The sequence below is a fragment of the Dipodomys ordii genome, unplaced genomic scaffold (genome assembly GCF_000151885.1).
Source record: "Dipodomys ordii isolate 6190 unplaced genomic scaffold, Dord_2.0 Scaffold41, whole genome shotgun sequence".
Classification (NCBI taxonomy): domain Eukaryota; kingdom Metazoa; phylum Chordata; class Mammalia; order Rodentia; family Heteromyidae; genus Dipodomys; species Dipodomys ordii.
The window spans coordinates 9,171,422-9,195,624 of NW_012267257.1; positions in this window are offsets into that span (position 1 = coordinate 9,171,422).

Here is a 24,203-nt window from a genome sequence, read left to right on the forward strand (position 1 = left end):
CTTGCCTTGCATGCCTGAGGCCCTGGGTTCGATTCCTCAGCACCACATAAGCAAAAAGAAAAAAGCCGGAAGTGGCACTGTGGCTCAAGTGGTAGAGTACTAGTCTTGAGCTGAAGAGCTAAGGGACAGTGCCCAGGCCCAGAGTTCAAGCCCTATGACAGGACCCCCCCCCAAAAAAAAAGATTAGCTACAAAAATAGTTTGGAGGTAGAGCATCTATCTGTCAAGCAAAAGGCCCTGAGTTTAAATCCTACTATGAGGAAACTAAAGCTCAAATTTTAAAAGAAAAATTTAAAAATTTTATTAATTAGTATTATTATTCAAACTATTTTATTTTTAATTTTAATATCAATACCATTGTGATTGATAGATTACAGTTATGCACATTTATGGGATACATTGTGATATTTGTATGTAATGTGAAATGCTTAAGCTTAAATCAACTGAGTAACCAGATGTGTCAACTCTTCCCATCTTATAGTGAGACGTTTGTGATTTACTCACAATAACCTTGAAATAAGCAACATAGCCCTATAAACTATTTTCATCTTGTTATATAATAGGACTTAGAATTATTCTTCCTGTCTGAAAAATTGTAACTTCTGACCAAAATCCCTTCCAGGCCAAGTCTTTTGTAATCACCACTACTTTTCATTTAAATGAACCAGGCAACTTAAACTAGAAACTATCACATTTATTTTCTCTTAGTACAGTAGAGTCCCCTCGTATTTTCTCAGCAATATTGGGACTGACAAGCTATTCAGGTTTGTGGCATTGCAGCCGGGGGCCATAAATGTATGGAATGTTCCAGAATCTTCAGGTTTCTATCCCAGCGATGATGGGTTCATTAGCTATGAAGATAACATCAAGCCCAACTGGGAAAATTACAATCATTACATGCAGATTGGGCACCACCGTTGTTTTCTCCGACCATTGGCATCTCAGATCAGAGAACTATCTACACTGGACAGTGCCAGAAACATCTCCTAATTGACCAGTGCCTACGAGACAAGTCAAATGTTTTTGTCTTCCTCCAAAAAACAAAAAAAAATAAGAGAATTGCTTTTCTTCTTAATGTCATCCATTCTTCTCAATACTCTGATGGCACACCTGGTTAGAACCTTTGAGTTGTAACTCTTCTGGCCCTTCATGTAACAGTACCTAGCCGTCATATTAGACTTTGTATTTCTAGAATCTGGACCTCATACCTCTTCTAAACCTCAACAACCCCAACCAATCAAAACCTCCCGCCCCCCCCCAAGAACCGGTCCTAAAAGCCCCCCAACCAAAAGGGGTAAACCAACGAAACCAAAAAATTGGAATCCCCTCCCTCCGGGGGGGGAAAAACCGAAACGCAATTTCCCCAGTTTGGCCCCAACCCCCCCCCAAAAGAAGGGCCTAAGGAACAAACCCAAAAAAAACTGAAAAAAGCCTCAAAAAAAACCTGTAGGCAACAAATTGTTCGCTCAGTTCTGTCTAAAGTAGGACAACCACCAAGAGGGATACCAAATAATACATGCAAATATGCTTCTTGGATTTATGTTTCTTTATTTAGAAAATGATATACTTTTATTCACAGACTATTGGGATTTCTCTGGGCAAAGACTGGGAATTTCCCTGATCAAAGTCTTCCGGGATTAGACCCAGGGATGCCTGTGAACCAGTTTCCTTATTAACCACCCGCAGCCCAGGCATCCTTCTGTAACTAGGTCAGATCTTCTGCCATCCTGCTGGAAAGAAGATGAGGCTGTTCCTCAGTCTCTTCTGTAGGTGCCCAGGCATAATTATCATCATGCCCTGCCCTGAGCTTTTAGCTTTTATACCATTGATCCACAGTCCACCTAGTGAGCAATGAGACACTGAGATCCTGGGTCATTCTGAAGAAAAAGAAGATATTATGACCTCAGGACTTAGGGCTAAAAGCAGTGTAATAGGGTAACTGAAGAACAAAAGGGACTGAAGCTCCTTGATTTGTTTCTCTGTCTGTGTCTCTGTTTCTTTGTCTCTGTCTGTCTCTTAGTTTTACAATGTAAAACTATAAACCAGAGGAGAGCATTTTTTAGATTTGCCAGACTCAAAATTTTACATATCGTATCATGTTGTAATTAATTTTAATTATACAATATGTCAGCATATATAAGATTAGAAGATCAACTTTGAAGAACCATTTTCAGTTCTGTTGTGCAGCTCATCATCGAGAACTTCCTTAGCCTCTATGTGAGTTAGTTTTCCCACCTGTGCAACAGGGAGTGGTGAGAATTCAATGAGTTATTACACTTGTGAGGCTTGCAACTCTTACATGTCAATGAATGTTTAGAAGAAGTTTGAGATGAAGGAGGAAGATGACATTTATAGGAAGATCATAAATGATCCTGTCCACAGATATTATATCGTGTCCGTATCTAAGTATATTTTATATTTTCTTTAGTAATTTAGCTGAGAGAATATTAGGGATTGATTGTAGAACCCTCAACAGGTATTAAACTCTGTGGAAGCTTAGATTCCTTCCATAACCTGACATTGTCTTTGCATATAGCTTATGCAATCTTCTCCTCTTCCCATATACTTTTCTTCATTTCTAGATTACTTACAATGCATATGACAACAATTTAAATGTTATGTAAAGTGTTGTTACACTGTATTGTTTAGAGATTTCTGGTAAGAATTCTGGTAAGAAAAACAGCATGTTTATGTTTGGCATGATGCATCCACAATAGGCTATCCCAGCCAGGGCATGACAAAGCGAATCTGCTACTCACCAGGGAGAGCTGGGAGCTGCTGGGTAGCTGGAGGCAGTGGGAGCACATGCTTAGGAGGCATTGCATTGTATTTCAATGCATTGAGTGTAGGGCTTGGTTCTTGTCAATTTCAAGCTTTGCTTTCTGGAATTTTCTGAAATGTTTTCAAAACTTTCTGATCATTTGTCAGCACAAGTGAGAAGGATATAGAGGGCAGACTGCAATCAATAATTCTATAAATGCATGGGTAGATAAATAAATGAATGCAGAGGAATCGCAAATTATGGTCAGCCACTGCTGTCCGATGGTTTGTTTGTCATAGCGAAGAATTGTAATGGATTTTATTAATTACTTTACGTAGGATGAACACAGCCACAAATGTAGAAAAGTGGCCACTGTAGGGGCCATAAAGCATTTGACATCCATAATGTAGGATCTGTAATAAGAAGCAATGATTCTTTAGTTTTTTGTGTATTTTATTTTTTTGGCAGTACTGGGGTTAAAACTGAGGGACTCATACTTGGTCTTCTGTCCTTTCTAGGTGGTTCTCTGTTTCCCACTTTCTTCCATCCCCTTTCAACCACTCCTAATCCATGTCTGAATTTTGTTTACCCAGACGTGCTACTATTCACTAAGACGAGACATCAAACTATCATTGCTCTTCTTAGTTCACTATGTTTCAAAACCTTAAAGACATGACAATATTCCAAGTACATGATTTTCAAAGTACTGAAAAGATAATGGAAAGTAACAGTCTCCAGGCCCTACAGACCAACTATGATCTTTCATATTAATATGCTTCCACTAGACTTCTGCATTCTATACTGACCTAATAAAAAGATGGCTTGACTGATTGACATATCAAAAATCATATCAACATAAGGAAGAACCATATAATCATATTAAGAGATGGATGAAAGTATTTACTACGTTTTAACACTGCTTCATAAAAACAACATCATAAGAAAGCTGAAGTATCATTCAACAGTTGAAACCATGACTCACTAAAGCCTTGCCTGGTGTCCTGCCCACAAAAAAGGAGAGACAATAAAGTGTGTGAGGCCTTAAACTGATAGGACTATTTTATTGTTTGTTTTGCAGATGTGAGAGATGATCATAAGATTTGTGTCACTAAAGTTGACAATGTTGGTGAAGCAGAAGAAATGTATTAGTATAAATAATCAAACTTGGCATAAAAATGCAAACTTGAATAGACATATATTTTCTAAAAATACAAGCATTGAAGACTCCCCCCTCCAAAAAAAAAAAACCCTCCAATACCTTATATCTTCAATGGTAAAATATATCAGAATACTTAAAGGAGAACAATGTAAAATCCCTCTAAGTATATAAGGAAATATTTCTCAATTTATTTAATAAAATAAGATTATTCCAGCACTAAAAACAAAAAAAGACATTATAAACAAAGAAATACATCAACCATTTCCTTCGTAAGTTCAGATACAAAAATTATTTTTAAAATAATAATTGAAGTTCAATAACACTTATGGTATATTATGACCAATTAAAGTGGGGTGCAATATTTTTTAAAATCAATTTTGATCATCTAAAGTTTATTCAGGAATATATAGTTTAAAAGAATACATATCAGTTCTGGGGGTGGGAAGGTGGCTCAGTGGAAGAGTGCTTGCCTCTCATGCATGAGGCCCTGGGTTTGATTACTCAGCACCACATAAACATAAAAGATGGGAAGTGGCATTGTGACTGAAGTGGTAGAGCTCTAGCCTTGAGCTGAAGAGCTGAGGGACAGCGCCCAGGACAAGAATTCAAGTGACTGACAAAAATAAAGTACAAAAAGATATATGTCAGTTCTGTTAGTCATATCCAGAGATTAAAAAAGAAAAATTATAATCATATCAAAAGATGTGGGAAAATTTTACAGTATTCAAATTTTATTCATGATGTTAAAAATTTGCAAATAAGGAATAGAAAGTTTATTCATCCTAGTAAGAGATACCTATGATGGCTAAGATATGGAACCAACACAGATGCCCCTCAGTAGATGAATGGATCAAGAAAATGTGGTATATATATATATATATATATATATATATATATTTGTTATATATACATTTGTATATATACATTTGTTAGGAAGTGGAAAGAATTGGAAAAAATTATATTAAGTGAAGGAAACCAGGCCCTAAGAAACATACATCCCATGGTTTCCCTTATTTGCAACAACTAGTACATGTCTAGGACAAGCAGAAAAGGTCAAAAGCTATGTACATATGACCATATAAGATGATGTTAAGCAAAATGAACCCCAAGATAGGGACACAAATACCTATTTTCTTTCTTGCCATTGTTTCTAATGTATTTACATGTGATTTTTTTGTTTCTTTGTATGTTCCTCCCACACAGTATAGCCCTATTTTCACTGTATTTGATGCCAGTGCCCTGCATCTTGTTCTAATACACTTCTCTAATTTGGGGAGGGGAAGGGAAAAAAACAAAATGCTTAAATAGGGATACAGGTTGATCCACTGTAACAATGAGATGTACAAGACACTATGTTGAAAATGAACTTTACAACTTCCATGGGGTTGGCGGGGGAGGGGGGCATGGAAGGAGGGAGTAGTTGTGGAGGTGGGAGGGAAGGGATGGTAGGGGAAAAACAAAGGAGGGGTAACAATGCTTGATAGGAAATGTAACTGTAACCCCTCTGTACAGTATTTTTACAATAAAAAAAGTACAAAAAAGAGATACCTATGATGAACTTGTAGCTAATATCAAATTTATGAACAACAAAATATTTTGATTCTTTGACATTACACTGGAAGACTGAACCTGTGTAATTATGCAAGACAAAAAGGAACACAAAGTGGGTGGGAAGTAGCAGATTTGTCTTTGCAGCTAAAGTAGGCATCATGTTGAAATCTCATGTAATAAACAAAAAACTACATAGAATACAAGTTTAATGTATAAAAATCAATAATATTTCCCTATCAAAGCAACAAATAACTGGATGATAAAATTAACTATCTGTAAAAAGACACCTCTTTGGATGTAGTTATTGACCACACTGAGTGTGCATAGATTGGTTTCATCTCCATTTAGTCATATTTTGTTTACTTGTACTTTCTTGCATATGTAACTGAGTGACTATTTTTTCTTGTTTTATAATAAAGATCTAATGAGAATTTAGTAAAGGCTGTACATGCTAACTAATGATCATATATCTGAATTCTAGCTATTTTACAGTAAAAGTTATTCTTTAAGAAGTAATTTTGATAGATATAAGGCTTGCAATAGATATAACTTTTTCTTCTCTCAACAAATATTTATTATAAAGTTTTATTTTAAGTATAATTACTTCTTTATGCTCCCAAAGCTTAAGTGTTGTGAGACTCCACCACGTTTTTTTGAACTGCAATTCTATTATCTTGAAGTAGCTATACGAAGGAGTTTACCACTCAACAAATCAGTTTATAAGTGCTGTGCATCTTGATCTATGTCACCTGTTTCATCATTCTCTCTTAATCCTCCCATCTCAGCCTCTCTTAATTTTCATAGTTTCATAGGCTATGCATTAAATATTATGACTGCATTCTCCACAGTATTTATAATTTTAACTTAAACTGCCTAAGTATCTATCATTTATTGGACTCATATTTCATTAACTTATGGAGTTGATTGAGAACTAAGGAGTTATCTTTTTGAGGTAATCAAAGAAGGATATTCAAATAACCTTTTTTAAATATGTTTTTATTGTAAAAATACTGTACAGAGGGGTTACAGTTACATGAGTAATGAGATGAATACATTTCCTGTTGAACATTGTTACCACCTTCTTTGTTTTTCCCCTACCATTCCTTCCCTCCTTACATCCCCAACTCCTCCCTCCCCGCCCCCCCGCCCGCCATGTAAAGTTCATTTTCAACATAGTGTCTTGTACATCTCATTGTTACAATGGGTCAACCTGTATCCTTATTTCAGCATTTTGTTATTTTCCTTTCCTTCCCCAAATTAGAAAAAATGTATATACAAGATGCAGGCATGGAAATCAAATGCAGTGAAACCAGGGATTATACCACAGGGGAAGAACATACAAAAGAAACAAAAATCACTTAGTACATTATAAATACATTAAAAACAATAGCAAGAAAGATAAAACCTCTTGTGTCCCTATCTTGGTTCATTTTGCTTAGCATCATCTTATATGGTCATATGTACATAGCTTTTGACCTTTCCTGCTTGTCCCAGACATACACTAATTATTGCAAATAAAGGAAGCCATGGGACCTGGCTTACTTCACTTAATATAATTTTTTCCAAGTCTTTCCAGTTTTTAACAAGTGGGATGGTGTCATTCTTTCTGATGGAGACATAGAATTCCATTGTGTATATATATGCATTTTCATCTGAAATCTCCTATCTCATCACCACCCTTTCTACTACATGACAATCCTGTTTGAAGACTTTTTTCATGAGGGAAGAAGAGAAACTTCTACAACCTACATATACATATGCAACTTAAACAGGTTTATTTATTGACATTAATTCCCTTTGTCAAAGAGTATCATAACTAAAAATTGTAACTTCAGTAAGGAAGGCATGATATGTATGCTACAGAAACAACCAATACAACTGCTTACACTGAGCCATTGGTACCTTTTACCCTCAAAAGAGATATAAGATTATATTAATTATATTATAATGTATATCTGATGTCATATATTCAAGGATAATAAAATGGCATGTAAGTAGAAAGTTATGGTTTACTAACATAAACACTCATAATTATGTAACTTCTAATTTGTTGGGAAAATAATTAAATATATGAACATGATTTTCTAACATTTTAAGAAATTACTGTATACTGAAATTATAATTCGGATTCATAAATATAAAGAACTTGCAGACTGTCTTTGAAAATAAAATAAGCCAGGCACTAGTGGCTCACACCTGCAATCCTAATGATTCAGGAAACTGAGATCTTAGGATCACATTTCAAAGCCAGCCCAGAGAGAAAAGCAAGACTCTTATCTCCAATTAACCACCAGAAAATGGAAGTGGAGCTATGGCTCCAGTGATAAAGCACTAGCCTTGAGCAAAAAAATTAGGGACAGGACCCAGGCCTTAAGTTCAAGCCCATGACAGAGAAAAACAAAACAAAGCAAAGCAAAAACAACCCCAAACCACCGCCAACAAAACAAACAAACAAAATAAACACAATAAAAACTCTGAAACATCCCTATAATCAATACTCTAGGTTATGTAATGATAATCCAATAATTAATGAATTAGACTAATTCAGGTTCACATACAAGGACCATAAGCTCCTGAGGAATGAGGGAAAGAGTGAGATTTATTCTCAAAATAAAGGAATAAATAGATCATCTGAACTAAGCACAGAAAATGCCTAAAACCAAGTTGTAGCTAAATTGGTGTAGATAGTGAATGAAATTTTATGACTTAACAGGGGACATGAAACAAACAAACAAGCATGGTATCAAGAAAATTAGAAGGATGCATTATAATGATGATATGGTGAAAGTGTAACAAGGTATGAAATCAAGAACTGAAGACCACATAGGTAAATCTTACAAGAGCAAATCTTTTGCTGAAATCATGTTTGGATTTGCCCCTTGGACACCCCGTGGAGAAAAGCCTTTGACATATATGTGGAAACTCTCCTGAGTTTGTTCCTTGCTATGTGGGAATAGTAACGTATGTCTATTGGTATGATTTAATTTCTACGATAAGAACTTTAATAACAGGGCCACTTAAGGATTCTAGTGAATGAGTACCTTCAAGTCTAAGATATTAGATAGTATATTTATTGGAAATTAAAGCTGGCTTTATACACATATGTGCCTAGTACATGTATGTCTATACCTAATATCTACACTTATGTATAATGTGTGTATACATAATATATATACACACTCTTGTATAGCTTATGGTTTTGGTTAGGAGCAGTCCTGGGAAAATGAGATGTGTTGCAGGAAAGTGAAAAGATTTTGGAGATTTTGTGGCCATAATGGGCAAGAAATGGATGAACTAAAATGAAAAGAAATAAAGTCATACTGAAAAGGAGTATTGAGAATAGAGATAGATTGTAAATCAGAGCACTGGAAGATATATTTGCATAGCTAGAATACAGAAGTGAGCAGTTGACAAGAAGCAAAAAATTCTGTGTTGTCACCACTGGTCATTAATTTTTCATTTTGAGGCAGTCAGAATGTCTTACCCTGACACAAACAACATATCAAAAGACACTTTTTTTGGGGGGGGTCCGGTCGTGGGGCCTGAACTCTGGGCCTGGGCGCTGTCCCTCAGCTCTTCAGCTCAAGGCTAGTTCAAGGCTACCACTTGAGCCACAGCGCCACTTCCGGCTTTTTTCCTTTTGCTTATGTGGTGCTGAGGAATCGAACCCAGGGCCTCATGCATGCAAAGCAAGTGCTCGACCACTGAGCCACATTCCCAGCCCCAAAAGATATTTATTTAAGGCACCAGTGTGCTGTAATGTAATTTGTATATTATTTAATTTTGGAGTATGCAAGTACTACTTACATTCAGAGCTCACTCATGCTCTGTGAACCCCACTAAGCATGTAAGTAAAAGAAATATGCAACAGAAATGTAGGAAATTCAACTGAAGCAGGACTTTGTTTCGGTATTGTTAATATGTCTATGGCTAAGTCCTTTCCCATCCCTCATCAGGATTACCTTAACTTTTGTTCTGTTTCCCAAGATGTTTTCCATTTTTGGTTGGCCTTGTTCTAATATAGAAGAAACTTTTCTAAAATATTTCCTGCTCAGTATCCTTCAATTGTTCCCCACAAGCCTTCCTCTACCACAGTTGGCATACAAGTGCTCTCACGATGTGAACTCTGATGACATCAACAGCGCAACCATCTGAACTGCATGAAATCTGGGCAGTACTTTGCTTTGTTTCTACCTCTCAAGACCCCCCTTTATCCAACTGGTGCATTTTCTTCATTTTTCCCTTATGGTTTCAATCTCTCAAAATTCAGTTTCTATGCTACCCTAAAGAGAGTTTTGTTGACTCTTTTGCCCTGTTTGACTTAATCATGGAACCCATTTCTTTGTGTTGTCTTTGTCTGTGATGTCTAGTCTTCTGGTCTGAAGATATGTTCTTTAAAAGTAGGAACTCTGTCTTGCTCATTTTTATATTTCTCTTACTTGGCACAATACTGGAATTACAGGCCACTCAGTAAGTTTATTGGATCAAGAAATAGGTAATTCTCCAATTTGACGATAAATTCTTCAAAGATAAGGAACGGGGGGGGGGGAGGATGGGATGGGAAGGGGAAACAAAGGAGGAGGCAACAATGCTTGATAAGAAATGGACTCATTATCTTGCCCATGTAATTGTAACCCCTCTGTACAGTATTTTTACAATTAAAAAAAAAGAAAAGAAAAGGGTAAGGAACTCTGTCTTGCTCATTTTTTTTGGGGTCAGTTGTGGGGCCTGAACTTTGGGCCTGGGCGCTGTCCCTCAGCTCTTCAGCTCAAGGCTAGCGCTCTACCACTTGAGCCACAGTGCCACTTCTGACTTTTTCTGCTGAGGAATTGAACGCAGGGCCTCATGCATGCAAGGCAAACACTTTACCACTGAGCCACCTTCCCAACCCTGACTTGCTCATTTTTAAATGAGCAAGTACTGGCATTCCAGGCCACTCAATAAGGTTATTGGATAAAGAAATAGGTTACAAGACAGGAGCTATATTTTGACCAATAGATAAAGCCTTCTGGAGTCTGTGTATGTTCTGATTTCAGATAATCTTTCACCTTATCATCTTCGGATCCCATCATTCAAATTAAACTTATAATAGTGGTGTTGGGGTGGGGGGAAGGTTTAGTAGGTGAAGCTTGCACTGTCTGTTTTTGCTTTTAACTGTTCCACATCTGAAACCCAGAGTACAATCTCTCCTCGAAGCTAGATTTTTCAAAGTATTAGTGTTTGAGGTTTTTTGGTTTTTTTTTTTTTTTTTTGCAATGAAAATCATCCCAGTCTCCGCTTACTGTTAGAATATGAATACTGGATCTAAGTAACACCACGTTGGCATCTTGATAGAAGTTAATAGAAAATGGGGATTTTCTGAGAACTCTAGAGATTCTAGAGGACATTCTTTGGATTGCAAGCATGTCACGAGTTGCAGGGATGCAGGAAACGCACGCTTCCCCAAGATAGTTAGGGTCTTGATTGCCCCTCACTGTTCCCCTAGAGAGTTTGCTCTGCCTATGTATACCGTTTTCACTAGGAATAAGTAGCCTCATCTAGCTTGTTTTATGTATAACACCTTTATAATTTTGTTAAGGCTTGGTCTCCACCCCATCATGTGGTTTTTGCCTTTAAAAACTTTGTGCAAAAGACATTTGAGGTGTCAGGTGTTTGTAAAAAGAGTCCACCTGCGGCCACTAGCTTTCCAATAAAGATTCCCAATTAGATCTCTTAAATTCTGTTTACCTCTGTATCTCCCTGATGGAATTCCTGTACAACACTGTCATATTTGTAATTAGTAGTCATTTATCTTCATTACAAGGAACTCCATTCTGATTAGCATCTGGGACAAGACTTGATCTACAAAATTCCTAGTCAGATTATTTATGGGAACTTTATAACAGACACTTCTTGAGAAGAGAAGAAAAGTATAAATTTCAAAACCAATAGTTTTTGTTACAAGTTAGTTCTGTAATTTGTAGTCTTTTCTTCAGACCAATATATAGATATTAAGTAAAAACCAATTAACTGTGAATAAAAGTCACAGCAAAAGAAAACCCTGTGATAAGAAGCTTTAATTTGACTCCGTTAACAAGTTTAAGTTGGTAATATCATCCATCTATGATTTCTGTGGTTTTTAATATATCTTCTATTATCATATTTTTTATGCCTATCCTATGGTCTGAATGCATGGACTCTCACAGCCTTGTGCTCTTATTCAGCTTTCTGGATTTCTATCTCTTCTGCTTGAGCCATGCCTCCATTCCTACATTTTACTGATTAACAGAGAGTCTCTTGGACTTTTCTGCTTCAGTTACCTTGACAACAGGGCCTGACCTCCTGATAAGCTAGGATTAAAGATGTGAGCCACTCATACCTGGCTACTTCTTTGAAGTTTGTTTATACAATATTCATGGACTCTTAGCGCACATTCTTCAAGACATATTTACTGTAAAAAACACAGGAAAGATAAAATAATACGCTGGTTGTTTAATCATACTACTTATAAAAATGATTCACTGGAAATTTATCATTCATTTAGAAAGAATGATATTCTACTGTTTGTAAAGAAATGGAAAGACCTGGAAAAAATTATGTTAAGTGAGGTAACTCAGGCCCAGAGAGCCAAAATGTTTTCTCACTTATGGGGAAACTACATTTAGCTTATAAACTTATAAGTAAATATATTGGATGTTATGCGAGTGTATGTGAATGTATTAACTGTAATATATAGTAGATTCAAGGAAGAACTCAAATAGTGTAATTTCTCAGAAAGGCAAAGGCAAAGTTCCACCAAATAAATACCAGGAAGTTCATATTTGAAGGGGCGAGGGGTAGGTTAAGGGGAAAGGGACAGATGAATGAAGAGGAGAAGAAGATTCAAGAACTCAATGTAGATTTTACAAGAAGAATGTGTAGAGAAGGGATGATTAAGAATCCTGAGAGGGGTAACAGTGATTGACAAGTAATGAACTCATTGCCTTACTCATGTAACAACAACAACAAAAAAAAAAAAAACAGAAAAAAAGAAGAAATAGAAAAAACAGAAAAAAAGAATGCTGAAAGCATTGAGCAAAATGGAGTAAATGCATAAACATAAACTGGTTTGTTAAATGGGCAGCTCCTTTGTACAACTGCCTAAAGTAATTTAATAAGAAGGGGAAATATTTTTAAATGGAAAGAAATAGACCCAGAAGTGCAATCCCTAGTGAATTTTTTCCTATTTAATTATGGGAAAACTATTTTCCATGTCAATAATATGTATTAGTAAATCAATAGAAATTATTGGTAGTAAATCAATAGGAATCATGTGGTGGTGAAAGTTTTGCTTGGACCCACCACCTGTTAGCATTATGGACATCACTCCAGATTCAGCTTTTGTGTTCTTTATTTGGTTATTTATCAACACAAGTTATTTGCATTAAAAATTTTCATTTAATGCTCTATCTGAAGTTTTAGGTTACACATTTAACCATAAATTGTCTTAGAGCCATTGTTTCCGACTCTAAACCATTTTGATAAAAGAACTGATAAAAATTTCCAATTTTACTTAGAGATTTGTGATTACAGCTTATGAAAGATACTTTTTTCATTGCCTAAGATACTTGTCTTTTAAAATTAGATTTGAGCGCGCGGTTGTAAGTTTGGTTTGTACAAGTCATTTTGTGCATTAAGTCTTGTAGAGGGCTAATGTTGTCTAAGTGAATGAATTTTTTTTCAGTTTTCTTTATGTGGTTGCAATGCTTAGAGAACCATTAATTTATTAATTCTACTTTTAAGAGAAACTAAATGTATGTGAATGTTATACAGTAAGATATTTGATATTTAGACATACCTATAATTTGGGGTATCGTTAGTGTATTAATTACACAGAATACAAGGTTTCATTATAAGAATTTGAAACATGCATATTATATATTTTGATCATGTTCATCCTCTAGTCTCTGGCACTTTAAAATGTCTGGTTGGGGGGGAGGGGGAGCTCTATTTTGAGTGTGCTGATCAAAGCTGTTACTAAATGGTTCTGTGATTCATTCTCACAGACCTGGATTTTCCACAGATTTCCTCCCACATCACTTACATCACTTACAACCATTCCTCCTGTGACTCCCACTGTTTTCCCACCAGGCAGAACTCTGTGTCTCCCGGGCAAAGCCTGTGGCGAGACTAGCTCTCCAGGCCAATGCTCATTGAAGTAGTACTTAGGTCTTCCTGTATATTCCTGAAGATAGGACAATTTAGAGGACTTTGACTCCTGAAACTTCATACCCTGATTACAAACTTCACAGATAACTAACCATCCTAACTGAGTGTAAGTGCCTGGTTTTACTCTGGTAAACAGGATGAATTCTGCTGTCTTGGAAAGTAAGTCTGGGGTTTTAGACCCTCTTAAGTTAAAGCAAAAGGACCTAAACCTTTCCCCTCCAAAGCATTTATTTTGCAGTTTCCCTGTACCATTAAAACTCTCTCACAAAATGTGGAAAATATTTATGAAGTAATTTTCCAAATGACAGCATGTCTACTCATTGAGAGACTGATGCATATTCCACAAAATTAAAAAAATTGAAGGAGGAAGTGGCGCTGTAGCTCAAGTGGTAGAGCGCTCGCCTTGAGCTGAAGAGCTGAGGGACAGCGCCCAGGCCCAGAGTTCAAGCCCCACGACTGACAAAAAAAACCCCCCAAAAAAAAAGAAAATTGAAGGAAAGGTGGGGTTGGGAGGGAGAGGGGTGAGAGGGAAGGAGGCATGGTGAAAGACGTGACATTGATCAAGTTGCGTTGTATTCTTATATTACTCTTTATATAACTCCTTTATATAAATATTAAAAATGTCTTGGTTAAATAGTTGATTCAACTTGTTTAAGTGGAAACTATATTCTAACATAATATGCAGGTAACTTCTTGTTACCTTAGTAAGTAATTACTTGTCCTTCTTCAGCGTTGTTACTTAGAGTAACAGTAACAATCTCTGTCCTTCATTAACTTCTCCTCTATGTAGTCATTTCTAGTACTGGGCCTCCATTTAGAATCATTTCCTTCCTGTCTGCGCATAAACCCTGTGACAAGTTAGTTCTTGCTTTTAAAATCAACTTTCTCTAGTTTTCCGGCCTCTGTCAATAATAAGAGGCACACCCAGAAGCCTATTCCCACAGACAAATACCCTACCAATCTGCATCTAGGTATTTGTTTCCTTCTCAGAAGTATAGCTCTGAAGCTGAGCACTGGTGGGCCATGCATAATCTTGGCTAGTTAGAAGGCTGGGATTTGAGGATTGCATTTTGAAGGTAGCTCAGCCAGGAAAGTTTGTGAGACTATCTCCAATTAATCACCAAAAGCTAGAAGTGAATCTGTGGCTATGGCTCAAGTGGTAGAGCACTAGCCTGGTGCAAAGTAGTCCAGTGATAACACCCAGGCCCTGAATTCAAGTCCCAGAACACACACACACAGATGTATACACACACACACATATATACACATACACACATATATGTATACATCCATATATGTATATATACACATATAGTTACATATACAAATATACACATATATGTGTATATATGTGCATGCACACACACACACACACACACACACACATATATATATATAGAAAGAGAGAGAGAGAGAGAACTACTTATGGACAGACAGACCGACAGACAGATAGATAGAAAGACAGACAGATCATATTTGGGTTATGATTCTGAGCAGCAAGTATAGACTTCCATACTGATTAACCAACTCCAAGTAACCTAAATTCTCTATAATAGTATATTGTCTATGTAATTGAGAATGTACATAACAAATATTGCTTAAATCATGGTTAGAATTCTCTGGTAAGAAAGAGATCATCTATCAAAATTGCCTCCAAAGAAGAACCTTCTGCCAAGCCATAGAATTTGTAGTCACAGGCTCTGTTTATTATTTTCCTCATGATAGACATACTACATGCCATGGAAGTATAATAACCAGTGCATTATTCTCACTCCAACAGTTCAGTCTGCAGCAAAGATGAGGACTGTACTACAGAAACCTGGGTGTTGGCAAGATTGTCTGGATCTCAGGACACAGAATTAGGTTATTACTGTTTATCAAGGGACCCCAGAAACAATAAATGATGGCAAAAATACCTAAAGACTTAGAGAACATTTATTTAGGATAAAGTGGTATCTGTTTAGTGGTTTCGGCCTAGAATTGTCTTATATGATAGTTAAGTGACTAGCACATGGTCGAAGTGGTTTAAGTGTGACTGGTCTGAATTGGAGATATGCAATGCAAATCTTTCTAATATATCTCCTGAAATTTTAAAATCACAGCTGTGGCTTCTATTATCTTGCTGTTGGACAATACCAACCTGGGAAGGCCACAGAGCACATTTCAGAAAGTGTTATATTTTTCATCTCAGAGGCCCAAGCATGTCATGAGTAAAGACTACAAAGTGGTCAATGATCTCATCAATATGGTAGTCTTTGAAACACACAGAGAGGTTTGTGGCTCAGAGGAAAATCTGGTTTCTGAGTTAAAGTATAAAATTAGTGGTAAAAATGCACGGTGTTGTGATAGAAAACAGTTAAGCCATACTAATGACATCTAGCCCAAAGTGACATAAATTGACAATCTTTGCAACTATTATTTCATACCTACAATTAAATCAGTAGAACCAAGCCTATAGGTATGATGATTGAATCTCATTTTAGGACAATCCATCATAACTATTGAATAACATGAATACATTTGAATACTATGTATTTAATACTACTGTGTGTGCAATACTACATTTGAATACTATGTGGGCAGGTACGGATGAGTACCTGTGGAGGTATATCACTGAAAGAGACCTCCCCCCCCAAGCCTTTGTTGGAGTTTTAAAAACCACCAAAAATTGTTAATTTTCTGGATAATGGACATTCTAACTGGGGTGAGGTGGAATCTCAATGTTGTTTTGATTTGAATTTCATTTATGGATAAAAATGATGAACATTTCTTCATCAAATTAACAGATACTGATGGGAATGTGGCCAAAGGGGAACACTATTACACTGTTGGTGGAAATGTAAACTTGTTCGATCCCTCTGGAAAGCAGTATGGAGGTGTCTCAAAATAGAAAACATATAGCTTCCCCATGACCCAGAAATTTCACTCCTGGGAACATAACTCCAATAAAACACAAACAAGGCAATACTAAAGCTATCCATACAACCATGTTCATTGCAACATTGTTTACCATAGCCAAGATATGGTAAACCCAGTTGCCCCTCAGTGGACTAATGGATCAAGAAAATGTGGTATATATACACAATGGAATTGTACTCTTCCAAAAGAAAGAAAGATTTTGTATCATTTGTAAGGAAATGGAAAACTTGGAAAAAATTACAGTAAGTGAAGTAAGCTGGACCCAAAGAAGCATAGGTTGCATGGTTTCCCTCATTTGTTGTAACTATAATGTGCCTATAAATCTACAAATAAACACACTGGATGGTAAAAGACAAAAATTATGCTCAGACATGATAAACTATGCAGATAGATATTCACAAAGTGAGACCAAAGGAAGATACTCTTAGAAGAAGATGACAAAGCCTCAATAGCTATATGCATATGATCATATAAAATGATATTTCTCGAAACAACCTGCAAGAAATGGAAACAAGAAGTTTTTTTGGTTTTTCTTTTGTAGTTGTTTTTGTTTTGTTTTGTTTGTAAGTTTATTCTGTTTTGGGGTGGGTAAGGAGGAGCATAGAAATGGTAGCACTCACCAGACACTGATGAAAATGAACTATACAACTTGGGAGTGGTCAGGAGGGAAAAATTGGGAAAAAGAGAGGGAAGGGGTGACACTTTTCAAAAGAAATGTACTTATTACCTGACTTATGTAACTGTATTCCCTTTCCATATCAACTTTACAATAAAAATTAAAAATGAGTCTATTAGTAAAATTCACATGTACTAGCAGAAGGTAATCAGTATCTGAAGCTCAAATTTTAGGCCTAAATCTTAAATGAGATTTTAGGAATTTTCACGTCCATGGATCGATAGGAACTAAATTGAAGTAAAGCCATCAGGTCATCCAGGTATAGTAGTTTCAGAATATTTCCAATAGCAAGATTCATTGACTGGTAAAGATTAGATGGTTAAGGTGTCAGGATTCTTTAAGAGTGATACATTTTGATAGTTTTAGATATCTCTGCAAACTATTTGTTTCCCCATCTAGAAAATGTATTAGCTCTTGAATCAGTAATGGTGACATTAAAGCAGTACAGAGTTAAAATAAGTGGTGTCTCTTTAACACGTGTTAAAAAATGTACCCTAGAGATTGAAAAGGAGCTTTTCCTGGAAACCAAATACATTGCTTATAGTAAATCCATTAGTGAGATGGGTAATTTGATCACATATTTGATGTAAATATTAATATTCTGTTTTGGTTATTAGATGAGAAAAGGGTAAAAGATTGAAATGACAAAATACCACATTACTCATTGGAGAATTTGAGTAAAAAGTAATTTGTTTGAATTTCTTTTCTTTTTTTAATTGTGTTGTTTGAATTTCTTTAGCCTGCAAAATCTGAGAAGAGACAGGAATAATATCAATATTAGAAAAAATATCTATGTTAGCCTAGTTAAACTTATGGAACAAAAGAAAGAGAAAGCCATATTTTTGTCACTAAAAGTCATACTCAAAGAATTTATACTGCACAGAATCTTCTATGATCACTCTCTAACTCGTGACTTGCAGGTATAACAGCAAGCAAGCTCTTAGGTCAATGTTCTATTGGTCAGCCTGGTGTAATGTGCTCAGGCCAGTGCTTTTCCCATTATAAACCAGGAATTCCCTGCTTTTCTTCTTTTTTGTTGGTGAGTTAACTTTTCAAATAGTAAACATTGAGGAATACTTAGGTACCAGCTATAGAGAGCTTAGAACATTATGAGCAGAATGGCAGTTTAGCATTCTGTTCAGTTGGCCCACAAGAAGGCTGTTGCTGGGATATTCAATGAGTCGAGATCTCACAGACAGGAACCCTTACAGCAAGACTCTCAATGTTGGCGTTCTGGTGACTTTAGAGAGCACACGTGCAACATTATGGAAATATGCAGAATATGGAAGGACCCAGCAAGACTGTGCTGTGAAATGGTGCATGTGATCCATGATGGTCTTTGTTTTTATGAAAAATGCTGCATGTCAGCATGTTGCAGGGGAAATACAATTATATAAGAAAATAAAATAATAGATCGTGCTATGATATACAGCTCTAAAATATTTTGCCATTCAATTGTGAGTCCCTCATTGTTCAAAATACATTGGAGATGATAAAAATTATTTCTAGGGTAAAAATAAAATAAAACAAAACACTGATTTTTTTTACAATACCACCTATTCTCAAACTAAGAGAAACCAACTTTTTACACTTCTGCTTTAAATAAGGTTAAGGGATAGACAAGCAAATCTTTAAAATATGGTTCTATATAGTTTATAGAAGGAAATAACACAAAGGGATAAAACATACATTATTTTCAATCTGAGTTTATAACGTGGCATATGTTAGAGTGTGCTTCATTTTTGGCTTTCATAATATAAAAGTGAAAAGATATATAGAATAATTTTGTAGATAAATGGGCAACATAAATAGTGATTTTCCCAAGACCAAACTTGGATGGGTCACTGGAGAGTAGAAATTAGGTAAGAATATCCAAGCATATGTAAAATCCAGGGCTAATGCAACAAGGCCCTTAATTCTTTGTGATGACTTAGAAGTCACAGTATTGTAGTATTGTATCTATAGGGCCATTACTTATAAAGCAGAGTGAAACATTTTCTAGCTGTTACTGAATTAGAATTATTTGCTGCCTAGCATTATGGCTACAGTTGCAGGCTGATTTTCATTTATTTGCTTGCTTTATTGTTGTCATTTGGTTCTTTGATTCTGTAGTTCTTATTCATGCAAACCCAGAGCACTCTTCTCTAAATTCAGAATTGGGAAAGATCTTAATACAGCGCCCAAGCGGAAGGGAACGTGTTGTTTTTTATTCCACATGTCACAAGGTGTCACCATGTTGATCCTCACTACACTAGCCTATTTTCTTTCTGTTCATTATCCCAGCTTGAGGTCTGAGCATCAATGGAACTCATAGAGGGGCCAGCAATATGAATTTTAGAGGCCTTAGGTAGATAAGTGGATCCAGTACAGGCCAGCTAAGTCTGTAGTCATCCAAAGAAAAGAAAGTAGGGCACAGAGTGTTGTCATCATGTCTGAGAGCATAATCAAGATATGAAAGGGCAGCAAGATATCTCAAAATGACAGGACTGAATGCAGGAACTTAGAATGTTCTGGAAGGATTAGATGAATGAAAGAGAGGAAAATTGGAAGATTGTAAAGACCTGGGAACAGCTTGGGATGAAGACACAGCTAGTACCTGCAGGCTAGAGCATTTGGGGCTGTTCCTTCTGGACGTTCTGGAAGAAAGCACAGACATTTCCCCACTACCTAGCTTCCAGATGTCTGCAATCTTCCCAGCCCACTGCGGTGGTGGTGACTTCTAACAAGTGGTCACTGTCAATGTTTGAAACTGGAAGCTTTCTCCATCACCTATCTTCTGTTCTGCAATCAGTGACACCCATCAGCTAGACTTAAAGAGAGAGGACTATACAGAAATATAGACTAGACGAGAACAAAATAGAATAGAATAAAATGAAATGAAATAAAGGGGTGAAGGAAATGCAGGGTCCATTTTTCAGCCCCTATTGTGTGGAGAAATATGAAAGGAGACATAAGAGGTTACATTTGCTCTTAGGGTTAACTGTAAAATCATCATTTGCTTAACTATAAAACTATTAAACTATAAAGGCCAAAGGATAGCTCAGGTTCGGCTCAGAACATTTTAATCTATAGTGTACTTCAGGGTGTAGCAGACTTTCTCCAAGTTTCAATTAGTGTATATTTCAAATTAGGGGGCCATTTAAACTAGCAATGAAAATCTCTGTTACTAAAGAATACATTGACAATGTTACAGAGCCATTAATAATATTAAAATAATTTGACCTGTTAAAATGAACAGCTTACATACTTATGAAACTTTACTCATAAAATAGGTGTTTGGCCAGCATATTACAGTTTGTGAGTGTTTGTTGCAATGAATAATACATGCTTATCACTTAAAGAAGTTCTGCAGGGCTGGGAAAGTGGCTCAGTGGTAGAGCGCTTACCTTGCATGCCTGAGGCACTGGGTTCGATTCCTCAGCACCACATAAGCCAAAAGAAAAAAGCCGGAAGTGGCGCTGTGGCTCAAGTGGTAGAGCGCTAGCCTTGAGCTGAAGAGCTGAGGGACAGAACCCAGGCCCAGAGTTCAGGCCCCACGACCAGACCCCCCCCTCCAAAAAAAAGAAGTTCTGCAATGATTTGAAAACTTACGTGAGCAGAATTTAAGTGCCTTATTTGACTTGTAAGTCTTTCTTTAAAGAATGACCATACTATTGGAAATATGAACAAATTTAAAGTCAAGTTCTATCAGTTATGAATACCATGGATACAATAAGAAACAGCATAACTTTTTAAACTGATCTAATTGTCTTCTATTAGCAACTGACCAATCAGGATAGCCTCTATTCTACAAAACAGAGTAAGAGCTCATGGGAGTGTAGCAGATCAATAAGCTTTGTAAGGTGAGAAAAAAACTGGTAACTGACTTTAGAAAATGGTACCAGAGTTCAGTTAGTGAGAATTCCTTATTGCTGGCTCAGAATCTCCTGACACAGAACTTTATGATCTACTAAAATTGGTTCAGTTTCTCTATGTTAATTTTGAGTGAATAACTATTTTACTTATGCTTTTATATATTAAAAATAGCATTTTCTTTTAATATAAACTACTCAAATGTTTAAAACAGTAATCACAGGATATCATCTCAGACAATTGTGATAACCTATTTTACTATACACAACAACAAAAATACTCTCTTCCTATATTAAACAATAATGAAAATAAAAGTTAAAATACTCTCTTCTCATCCACAGACAATAGACTAAGAATGGGCATCAAATATTTGGAGCTCTAGTTCTTATGAGTTGCTATAGATCATTTGTTAACACACATATACAACATACATACATTATTTTATGTTCTGGAAAATAAATATATGACAATGAATGCTGTCTGGTTACTTTTTAGTTATCATAAAGAAGCAGGAGATATAAATATACATATCTATGCACACAGGTACACACATAAACATAAATGTTTACAATCATGTAATCTATAAGATACAATATTACATTTTTCAGAATGGTAACAAAAAGTGTTGTCAAACTGGGAAGGGAAATGGAATTTATTGTTATAATGTAGTACAAAATTTGGGCCCTCACTTATTCCTTGGAAGTCATTAATGAAAGGGAAAGCTTTCAATAAGGGAAAACTGCTTGAGGCTCTAGCTCAGTCACAGGGAAACAACTGAATGAATGCTATATAATGACTTGGGTTGCACTGAAAGTTTCTATGAGCCCCAGAGCAGAAGTTCATGTTTAATTCATATAGTAAACAATTGCAGTAAGTGGCAGGTAGATGAAAAAGTTTTCCACTCTTTAATTCTTAGAATAAACAATAAATTGAAGGCAAATGAAAAGGTTTCCCACTCTTCATGCGCTGAAACCTACACAAGTGAAAAAAAAGTACATTTGCAACATGCCAGTTTTACTCTGAAGGGAGAGTATTCATAGGGCCAAAGTCAAATTCTCAAGACTAGGGTCTTAAGATTATGCGTGATTAGAAGGTAGAAAAATTAGTTTCCCAAAAATGAAGAGGAAAAAGTTGTTTCCTGGGTGGTTGGCAGAACTGTGCCAAGAGAAAATACATACCTAACATCTCTTTAGCAGCACATACTAGCACAGGAAAATTCGTACAAATGCATATGTATATAAAGGTCAAGGTCACACTTTGTAATAGTACATGAGTCTTCCTCATAATTTGAAGAAAATCCAATAGGCAGAAAAAAGTCACTAAACAAATTAAGACTAAGATTTCTAGAATAATTTACATACAAGGCCATTAAACGTCTGATATGTTCCAATTCTAAGGTGTTGAATTTAACAGAAAGCCTGCTAAAATCCATGATGATCTTGTACTGCTGATAGTCTCCACCAAATGGTTATAAAATTTTGTGGTAATATTTATTGCTATTATTTTACCTTGAGCAAAGGTTATGAAAAACAACTATCTCAATTTTATATAATGATATCCTTTAGGATATCTTGTGAAATTTGTAGATTCAAAAATTGTTTGCTTTGAAAATTATTGTTAGTTCTCTTCTTTTTTTACTGTGTTGGTGCTATTTTATAGACTTATTGTTAGATTTAATTTGAAATATTTCCTTTAAGATTTCCAGTTCTGTAAGTGGTATGAATAAAAAATAACCTTAGTATGTAAACTTCTGCATCAATTATTCTAAAGAATATTTATGAGGTAAGCAGAGGCAATTGGTTAAACTAAGAGGCCTTGAGCAATATCTCTAAACTTCAGTTAATCCAGAAAACAGCTAAATAGTAACTGTCTCATACAAGTATCACAAGTAAATAAAATAATATGTATTAAAAAGCAGCTCATAATGAATATTTAGCAACTGATAGCTTCAATTCAAAGTTCATGTTTTCCCCCTCAAATAACAGATTACTCACCACTTTGACTTCTGTAATAAATTTTTATGACAGGAAACTAACTTTGTTTCAAATCTATATTTGAGATTTGAGTTTTTCACAGGCCAGTGTTTGTGGACTTTGACAAATATATTATCTACTTAGATTAGCTATCTGGCTGGAGCGGGGAAGGACAAGCTTCTGGAAAAAGGCACAAAGCTTAAGGTAAAAAGCATACTTTTATTTGATCAGTTAATTCTACCATCTATATTTTGGGTCTTTTCCCTCACATTCTTCACAAGGAATTTGAATGAATTACTCTGGCCCTCTCCTGTATTTTTTCTCTTATTCTCATTATTGTTTCTATTCATTTGCATCTTTTCAATTTAAAAAATAGAGCACAAGTAAACATCGATACATGCTGATTTTTTTAAAGCTTAGAACCATACCCTAAATAATACACTGTGAAATTTACTGTTTCTCTAACACACACACACACACACACACACACACACACACACACACACACACTCACACAGGGAGAACTAACCCTACCATGAAAACCTGAGGTCCTGTGGTACCAGATGCCCCTCAGTAGATGAATGGATCAAGAAAATGTGGTATATACACAGTGGAATTCCATGCCTCCATCAGAAAGAATGTTATTCATTGTTAGGAAATGGAAAGACTTGGAAAAATTATATTAAATGAAGTAAGCCAGGCCCAAAGAAACATAGGTCCCATGGCTTCCCTTATTTGCAATAACTAGTATATGTCTAGGACAAGCAGAAAAGGTCAAAAGTTATGTATATATGACATACAAGATGATGTTAATGATGTTAAGTGAAATGAACCCCAAGATAGTGACATAAGTGTTTTTTTCTTTCTTGCTGTTGGTTTTAACGTAATTATAATGTACTATGGTTTTTTATTGTTGTTGTTTCTTTTGTATGCTATAACCCCTGTTCTCACTGTATTTGATTCCAGTGTCCTGCACCTTGTATATACACTTTTCTCATTTGGGGAGGGGAAGGGGAAAAACAAAATGCTTAAATAGGGATACAGGTTGACCCAGTGTAACAATGAGATTTACAAGATACGATGTTGAAATGAACTTTACAACTTTGGGGGGAGCAGAGGGAGGAGT